Below are 9,665 nucleotides of genomic sequence, written 5' to 3'. Positions count from 1 at the left end.
GGAGGGAGGGGGAGAAAATTTTAAACTCAAAATCTTATGGAAGTGAATGTTGAAAACTAAAAATAAGTTTATTTTTTTAAAAAAAAAAAAGAAAGAAGTTCTAGGCAGTCCCCATGAGCCCATAAAATCAAATTAAAACTCTTCAGCTTGGTCTTTAAAACTCTTTACAATTAAAGTCTTTATGTTTTAGACATGTTGAGTTTATGATATCTACAGGACATCCAATACAAGATTTCTAATAGGCAGCTGGAGATAGTTCTGGAAAGGGTTGGATAAGCAGATTCAAGAATCATCAACATAGTGATGACAGTTGAATCTATAAGAGCTGATGAGATCACCAAATGAAATAGTATAGGAGTTTATTATTCATTATTTCCCTACACACATTGTAGGTCCAGGAAAATTAATCTTCTTGTGTTCCTCATGATCTTGGCATTGTACTAAGTATTATATATTTGAGTACAAAGGATGAAACAATCCTTTCTTGCACAAAGCTCCCATAATGAGACAAATACATAAGTATATATAAAATAAATATAAAAGGACAAACAAATACAAGGTAATTAGAATGAGCAGACTAACAATGTGGAGTATCAGGAAAGGCTTCTTGGAGGAAGAGCTGCCTGAGCTTAACCCTTAGAGAAGAGAAGGATTTCCTAAGGCAGAGGTGAGTATTGGTACACATTTTAGGTGTGGGTGACATCCCCTGTGACTGGAATGGATTTCCTTCCTTCCTCTCCTTCTGAGGATCCCTAACTTTCTACATAAAGCCTTTTCTTTTACAACAGTGCCCATGCCTCCCATCCAAGAAGTGACTTTCAATTTTCATTGTATGTTTTTATATCATTAATTTATATAGAGAGAGTTTCCTTCACCAGCCTGGGAATTCCTTGAAGTAAGGGACTATTTCATATCTGTCTTGGCATCTACTATAACTATTCTAGTGCCTGGCAAGTATACAGTGGCTGCTTTCTAATGATCTGTTGACAGAGGGTTTTGCTTTAGTGTGGAGAAATACTAATTACTTTTGTTAATTTGTTTTATATCCTGATAATTTACTGAGACTATTAATCTTATCAATTAGTGTTTTTGCTGATTCTTTGGCGTTTTCAAAGCAAACTATCCTGTCATCTACAAACAGAAATTATTTCGTCTCTTCTTTTCCAATAATATGTTTAGTTTCTCTTATTGATGGACCTAGCATTTTTTTTAAAGAATTATGCATAATACCACAGAGGAGGAGGGATAATTTTACTCCTCTCTTTACTGAAGGTTTTGTGTTTATCTATTGCAAATATCTTAATAATTAGGTTTAACTATATACTTTTTAACATTAAAAATGTCCCTCCCATATCTATTCTTATTCTTTTCCCATAAACACTTCTGAAAGATATAACCTCCTATGTTTCTGTGATGTATAAAAAGTTTACAAGACATAATTTCTGGATAAGTAATCATTTTATTAATTATGGTGAGTGGACAATAAAAAGATTGATCATTTGGTCATGTCTCATGAACCTAAGATGGATCATGGTGGCCTGTTGACTCTTACATGTCTTTGAAAGAGTGGGTTTTCCTGACAGAGGGCAACCAACTCTGATTGTTTAACAATTAATGAGAAGAATGAATATTATAATGAGGTGAACCTATTTTAATGAGGGGCTGGAACTCTGATCACACAGAAACATCTACCACCCAGTCACCTAGGACAATCTAGACAAAAAGGGTATACCTCCACTCAGACATGTCTGACTAGAACACAGCCTGGGCTGGATTTCACCTAGACTAAAATTTCTGTCTTTTGATCAGATCTAAACTTTCCCAGTTATGTGGAGCCTGAACAAGATTGAGGAAAATGTTCAATCTAGATCTCATTATCAGCCCTATTCTTTAGGGGCTGATATGACCTCGTAGAGAATGGAGAAATAGGAAGGGGAAAAATCCTGGATCTCCCCAATGTAAATGGTTATTAATATAGGAAAGAAATAATCATTTCTCTCATGCTCCCTTTCAATTCTATTGATAGACATAATCTCCTCAATGAATCAACTGATATAGCAAACATTTCATCAGGAGTTTCTAACCATGGGGTTCGTGAGGGCATACAATGAAGGGAAAAGGGAAAGAGATCGATCATATTGACAAAGTCAAAGGGGCAGTCCCCTCTGTTAAGTAAACCTTACAGATAAAAGATGAACAGGGAAAAAGCAAATAGTAAAAACTTAAAATAAAATAAAATAGTCCATTTAATCTCAGAAGTCTTATCTTATACAGCTATCTGGTTCTTGGAACACCATCTGATGCAACCTTCTGGTCTGGGCGTGGTCTCAGAGCAGTTTCCAGGTGACTGGCTTCTCTGGTTCAGGTCACTTGTAGAGATCCCCTTCTTCTGCTAAAAAAAACTCTTACAAAATTGGTCTTAATGCAATTTTAAATTTATTTTACCAGTAACTGGGTCAATTGAGAGTAAGTACAAACCTTGTGTCTCTACTATTAGAAAATCAAATATAGAAGCTTTTAGACCAGAGAATTTACATTTTAAGTTAGCCAATTGTCATGTTGATATATCTAAGAAACTCTGATACAAACCAAAAATTAAAGCCCAATTTTTACTCTTGACATTGTTCATTCCCCCATTAGGAAGATGAGATTCTACTAAAGAACTAATACTCTAATGAATTCTCTCCAAAGTTGCCATATTAGCTAAAATGTATAAATATATAAATTAAGAATGATACTTATTAAATAAGTTGTTTACAATAAATTATTTTCAATTTCTAGATATGTTCAAACGGATAACCCCTAGTAAAAGTGGATCTCTCCCAATAGATATCTCTTTAAGGAATTTATAAAAGGTCCCACAAACCAGCCTTCCTTTGAGATAACTAATTGTGCTGATATTCTTTTCATTAACACAGAATTGAGACAGTTATAATATTAACCTCACTAAATAACAGAATTATATCCTGGTTTCACAAGTCTTTATATCATTGCTGAATTATCCCCACACCATTGTGAGAAAATTAAGGGACCTTATCTTATACAGAAATCTATAACTAGTAATAGACAGATGACATCTACTTAGCTGTTTGGAATACAGAAAGGACTAAAATCCTAAGCCAAATAGCTCAAATCTTATACCTGCATCTTATTATAGCAACTGAGATGTGCTCTAGTATTAGCCTAAAAGATGTTATATTACATATGTGACATATTTTACATTATATCATATATATGTTATACTGACCACCTAACATGATTATAGAAATGTGTCATAATAGAAGAATTGGGACATCACTATATACTAAAGGCAAAATGTTGGTCTGTAATAATCAGTTCTAGGCTAGAGTTATATCGATAGCCAATTGCATTGAGCCAGGCCCAAATGGCAGAGTACTCTCCATTTAAGAGAAAATGTTATACTGGGGAAATTGAGTCAAGAGAATCCTATCTCAGCTCATGCGAAGTCATTCTTCCAGCCTTTCCTATGAGAACACCTGCAATTTATAGATGTTAACCCCATAGGGTTGCTGGCATCATGGATCCTTGGCCATTGGCTTTGATGTTTATACCTGGAGCCAGACTACAGTCCCATAGCAAGTGAAATAGCAAGTTCCAATAATCATAGCTTTGGGTGGATTCAGTTTTCAAGAATCATGTATCCTAGATAACAAGGACTATATAAAGACAATATAATTTCACACCAGTAACAGTAAGATATTCATCATTAAAAAAAATCACAACTTATCTTGCCTTAGTTAGAGGAATTTGCTATGACAGGAAGAAACAGGGACATGAATTTAACATTAATACTGGTCCTCAAGGCCTACACCACTATAAGTAGCCAAGTATATGGAACCAGGTAGACAGATTTATTGTATAGGAAGATAAATTAAGAAGAGACCAATCTTAGCCTTCCCAAGGCTGCCTTCTTAACTTTATTTCCAGGAACAGATATTCCCTAGCCTTAGATCTCAGGTGTTATTCCATTGAGCTGCTAGTGTTTTTTTCTTGAAGCCTCAGTTAAGGTCAGCCAAAGGATACAACAAACCTAAGAATGAAACTCAGAAAGAATATTCAGGGTCCCAAAAAAAGGTTTCACCTCAAGCAGTAAAGTCTCACCAATAACAGTAGGGCTGGACACAATTGTTATAAATACCACCAAATTATTGCAATAAATTAGCTTACAAACAAAATTTAGCAGGTCTTATAAGAATTACACAAAAAATTTTACTTAAACATTCACACAAAAGATTTTTTCTTAAACATTCCTTTCTAAAAGTATTTCTCTTTCTTAAAAACAGCTTAAAATTTATCCTGATGTTAAAAAGATAATCATTAGTCTTTCATGAAGTAAATTAGTTGAAACCTCTAAACTGATAGGTATCTATCTCTTACTCAACACTTAAAGCAAAAACAAATCTTTAAAATTGGAATTTTTCAAAGCTAAGGTAGTGTAAAATGTCTTTAGTGTCATAAATCCCAAATTATTATAAATAAAATGAATTCCTAATTACCACAAATAAATTCCTAATTACCACTCCTCTTAAGTCAAAAAGTGTTTACAGTGGGGAAGAAGATCCAGTTTTCTAAGTGAAACAGTGCTAAAAAGCAGACCCAATTAAGTTAGCCTTATCCTAATAACCCCTAATAATTCAACCAATAATCTTACAACTTTCATAAGTGATAGCCATATAATTTTAGATGAAACTTCTTTTTAAATATAAGCAAACATGGAAGTTGATAATTTATTTTTAAATTATAGCACTTCAGAATATCACACAACACGTGGTTGCAGGGCTCATAAAATGACCTAACAGTTTTCAAACCCATTTTTTTTACTTTCTTTTAACAGTAATAATTCATAATCTAGCATCCAGATTATAAGAGAAATTGCTTTTCTAACAGCATATCCAATATAATAGTTTGCTAAATTTCACAATATGAGAAATTTTAGAAACATAACAATACCAAAAACAATATTATGTATTTGAAACTTAAAACAAACCCCATTACCAATCAGGTGGCCTCAATTCTGTTGAATGTGATTTCAGATTACCTTACACAGAAAAGCATTCATCTCATCACATCACCATTGGTAGTGCATACTTATCACATCTAAAACCCCACGTAGAGTTATCAAGTATGAAGCAATTATATCTAATTAAATAAGAAAAAGTTAACATTAATATAACATTTGCCCTATGCCAGGCACTGTGTTAAGCATTGTACAAACATGTGGTCCTCACAACAACTCTGGAAGGTAGGGGTTATTACTATCCCTTTACAGATTAGTAAACTGAGGCAAACAGACATAAAGTAACTTACTTGACGTGACACAGCTAATCAATTTCTTTATATAGTATGGTAATGGATAATAAATAAATTTCACTTAAAATTAGACCAGAATAAATTCAAGTAGACCTGCATCTATTTTCCAAACAGTATCATATAGAACTCCAATTTTAATTTCAATGACTTAGTATAATATTTCACACAATGGCTATATATTCCAAGCATTTCATATTATGGAATTCGCTATTTCCAGCTAAGCCACGGCCAAAGATTTTTAAAGTAACAGTATGTAAGAGATTTTAATTATCACACTTAGGAATATGTTGCTTTTCAAATTTCTCCTAACCCTCTATAACAGTCTGTATTGGCTTTCAAATCAAGTCACAAAATTTTCATTCTCAATCTATTTACACAAAAATTAAATTTGCCTATACCTTCTCAACAAGCTCAGACCATCTGAAACTGGCACGTGGGTGCCCAGAGAAGTTGTCCAGGGACAAGAAGGGTTTGAAGCACATTGCCTCAATACTGCCCACATCCCCAACTTGTCCCCAAGTCTTCTTACTACCTTCCATATTTTTCCTCCAGCTTTTATTTATCTTTCCAAATCTTTCAAACCTATTGTTCAGGCTACACAACTTTACTTTTCACTTCAACCTTATTCCAGACTACACTTACTGTTGTTAAATCTTCCCAAGCTATAGGGTTAATTTCAACCCAGGTGATTCTCTAACTTGATTACCAAAATTATAACTTGTTGTGTGATTAGCAAGAACTCAGGTGTTATCTATTAGATCAGAAGAACTCCAAACCTTTCTCATTCTTCCAAAAGATATAAACCTTCACTGCCTATTCCTCCTCCAAGGAAAAGTTTGTGGGACAAATTTTAAAAGAAAAAATCATTAAGATGTGTTTAGGAGCAGCTAGATAGCGTAGAGCACTGGCCCTGGAGGTCAGGAGGACCTGAGTTTAAATCCGGCCTCAGACACTTGACCCACTTACTAGCTATGTGACTTTGGGCAAGTCACTTAAACCCCAATTGCCTTGCCTTCCACCCCCTCAAAAAATGTTTAGTGATTACAAAAAAAAAAACCCTTTTAGGAGGCCTGTCATATTGCTACAAAACAGTTTCTCAAATTAAAAAACTATACTTAACTTTTCTTTCTTTCCTGCTACTCTTTACTTTTCAGAATCTGGAGAGAGTTAACACAATTCACAAATTAAGGGAGCTGTATTTCAAGAGACTAGCATGAGCTCCCTGCCGAGTCCCTCCAAAAACCCATAAAAATGGCTCTGAACCAATTCTAGAACTGCAGAACCCACAAAAACAGCAGAGGGAAGCAGGGATCCAGCCCAGGACAGCCTGGATGGTCTCTGGGTGAGGTCTAGCCCACACAGAGCTGGTTGCTGGGAGCGGAGTGGAGCAGAGCCCATCGTGAGCTGTGCAGACCAACTAGACCAGGAGCCGGGTGGAGCGGGCCCTGGCGCCCTGAATCAGTGAGCTGCAGCAGTTACGAGACTTCTCAACCCACAAACACCAAAGACTGCGGAGAAGGTTAGTGGGAAAAGCTGAGGGAGTGGAAGGAGTTCGAGGTTCGGCTTCCAGCCCCGGGGGCAGCGGAGGTGGGGCAGCTACAGCTGCTGTTGCTTCCGGCCCCAGGCCCACCTGGTGGGAGGAATTAAGTGGTGGATCAGAGCAAGAGTGCATAGCCTGCTGAAGATTTAAGCCCAGTCTGGGTTGGGGGTTCTTGGGGAAGGAGTAGTGCTGGTGTGGCAGAGCTGGGACCTCCCCCCAAACATGGAACATAGAACTCTCTAGTCTACAAGCAGTCATACCCCACTGAAAAACTCAAGGGTCAAGTTAGCTGGTTGAGAATATGGCCAGGCAGTGAAAACACACCCAGATTCAGTCTCAGACTTTGGATTCTTTCTTTGGTGACAAAGAAGACCAAAACATACAGAAAGAAGAAGTTAACAAAGTCAAAGAGCCTACAACAGAAGCCTCCAAGAAAAACATGAACTGGTCCCAGGTCATGGAAGAGCTCAAAAAGGATTTGGAAAAGCAAGTTAGAGAAGTAGAGGAAAAATTGGGAAGAGAAATGAGAAGGATGCGAGAAAACTATGAAAAACAAGTCAATGACTTGCTAAAGGAGACCCAAAAAATACTGAAAAATACACTGAAGAAAACAACACCTTAAAAAATAGACTAATTCAAATGGCAAAAGAGCTCCAAAAAGCCAATGAGGAGAAGAATGCCTTGAAAGGCAGAATTAGCCAAATAGAAAAGGAGGTCCAACGGACTACTGAAGAAAATACTACCTTAAAAATTAGATTGGAGCAAGTGGAAGCTAGTGACTTTATGAGAAATCAGGATATTATAAAACAGAACCAAAGGAATGAAAAAATGGAAGACAATTTGAAATATCTCATTGGAAAAACCACTGACCTGGAAAATACATCCAGGAGAGATAATTTAAAAATTATTGGACTACCTGAAAGCCATGATAAAAAAAAGAGCCTAGATATCATCTTTCAAGAAATAATCAAGGAGAACTGCCCTGATATTCTGGAGCCACAGGGCAAAATAGATATTGAAAGAATGCATTGATCACCTCCTCAAATAGACCCCAAAAAGAAATCTCCTAGGAATATTGTCGCCAAATTCCAGAGCTCCCAGATCAAGGAGAAAATACTGCAAGCAGCCAGAAAGAAACAATTTGAGTATTGTGGAAACCCAATCAGAATAATCCAAGATCTACCCAAGATCTGGCAGCTTCTACATTAAGAGGTCAAAGGGCTTGGAATACAATATTCCAGAGGTCAATGGAGCTAGGATTAAAACCTAGAATCACCTACCCAGCAAAACTGAGTATCATACTCCAAGGCAAAATATGGATTTTCAATAAAATAGAGGACTTTCAAGCTTTTTCAGTGAAAAGACCAGAACTGAATAGAAAATTTGACTTTCAAACACAAGAATCAAGAGAAGCATGAAAAGGTAATCAAGAAAAAGAACAAGAAAAAGAAATTGCAAGGGACTTACTAAAGTTGAACTGTTTTGTTTACATTCCTACATGGAAAGATGATGTGTGTGATTCATGAAACCTTAGTATTAGGGTATCCAAAGGGAATATACATATGTATACATATGTTTATGTGTGTGTGTGTGTGTGTGTGTATATATATATATATATGTGAATGTGTATGTACGTATATATATATGGAGAGAGAGAGAGAGAGAGAGAGAGAGAGAGAGGGAGGGAGGGAGTGAGAGCAGACACAGGGTGAGTTGAGGATAAAGGGAAGATACCTAAAAGAAATAAAATCAAATTAAGGGATGAGAGAGGAATATATTGAGAGAGGGAGATAGGGAGAGATAGAATGGGGTGGATTATCTTGCATAAAGGTGGCAAGAGGAAGCAGTTCTGGGGGAGGAGGGGAGAGGGCAGGTGAGGGGGGAATGAGCGAATCTTGCTCTCATCAGATTTGGCCTGAGGAGAGAATACCATACATACTCAATTTGGTATCTTACCACACAGGAAAGAAGAGGGAAGAATAAAAAAAAAGGGGGGGGGGATGATGGAGGGGAGGGCAGATGGGGGTGGAGGTAATCAAAAACAAACACTTTGGAAAGGGGACAGGGTCAAGGGAGAAAATTCAATAAAGGGGGATGGGTTGGGAAGGAGCAAAATACAGTGAGTCTTTCACAACATGAGTATTGTGGAAGGGTTATACATAATGATATACATGTGGCCTGTATTGAATTGCTTGACTTCTTAGGGAGGGTGGGTGGGAAGGAAGGAGGGGGGAGAATTTGGAACTCAAAGTTTTAACAACAGATGTTCAAAAACAACAAAAAAAAGTGTTTGCATGCAACTAGAAAATAAGATACACAGGCAATGGGGCATAGAAATTTATCTTGCCCTACAAGAAAGGAAGGGAAAAGGGGATGGGGGGGGAGTGGGGTGACAGAAGGGAGGGCTGACTGGGGAACAGGGCAACCAGAATATGTGCCATCTTGGAGTGGGGGGGGAGGGTAGAAATGGGGAGAAAATTTGTAATTCAAACTCTTGTGAAAACCAATGCTGAAAACTAAATATGTTAAATAAATAAATTAAATTTAAAAAAAAAATCGTAACTGAAGGAAATGCTAAAGTTTGCTTATAGGTTACTAAAAATAAAGGCTTAATTTTTTTTCTTCATTCATCCAAAAAAAAAAGAGAGAGCTGTATTCCTCTACAATTTTCACCAAGGTTACTTATACAAACAGCTTTTGCAATGTTAATATACATTTTAAACTTAAATTGCTAAAATTCTAAAGTGATTGAATTTAAGGTTATGATAGAAAAACCCTGATCAAAGTATCTTAA

The sequence above is a fragment of the Trichosurus vulpecula genome, chromosome 2, assembly GCF_011100635.1.
Source record: "Trichosurus vulpecula isolate mTriVul1 chromosome 2, mTriVul1.pri, whole genome shotgun sequence".
NCBI classification, from domain to species: domain Eukaryota; kingdom Metazoa; phylum Chordata; class Mammalia; order Diprotodontia; family Phalangeridae; genus Trichosurus; species Trichosurus vulpecula.
The sequence above is the reverse complement of the archived record's forward strand: the minus strand, read 5'-3'. Positions refer to the sequence as shown.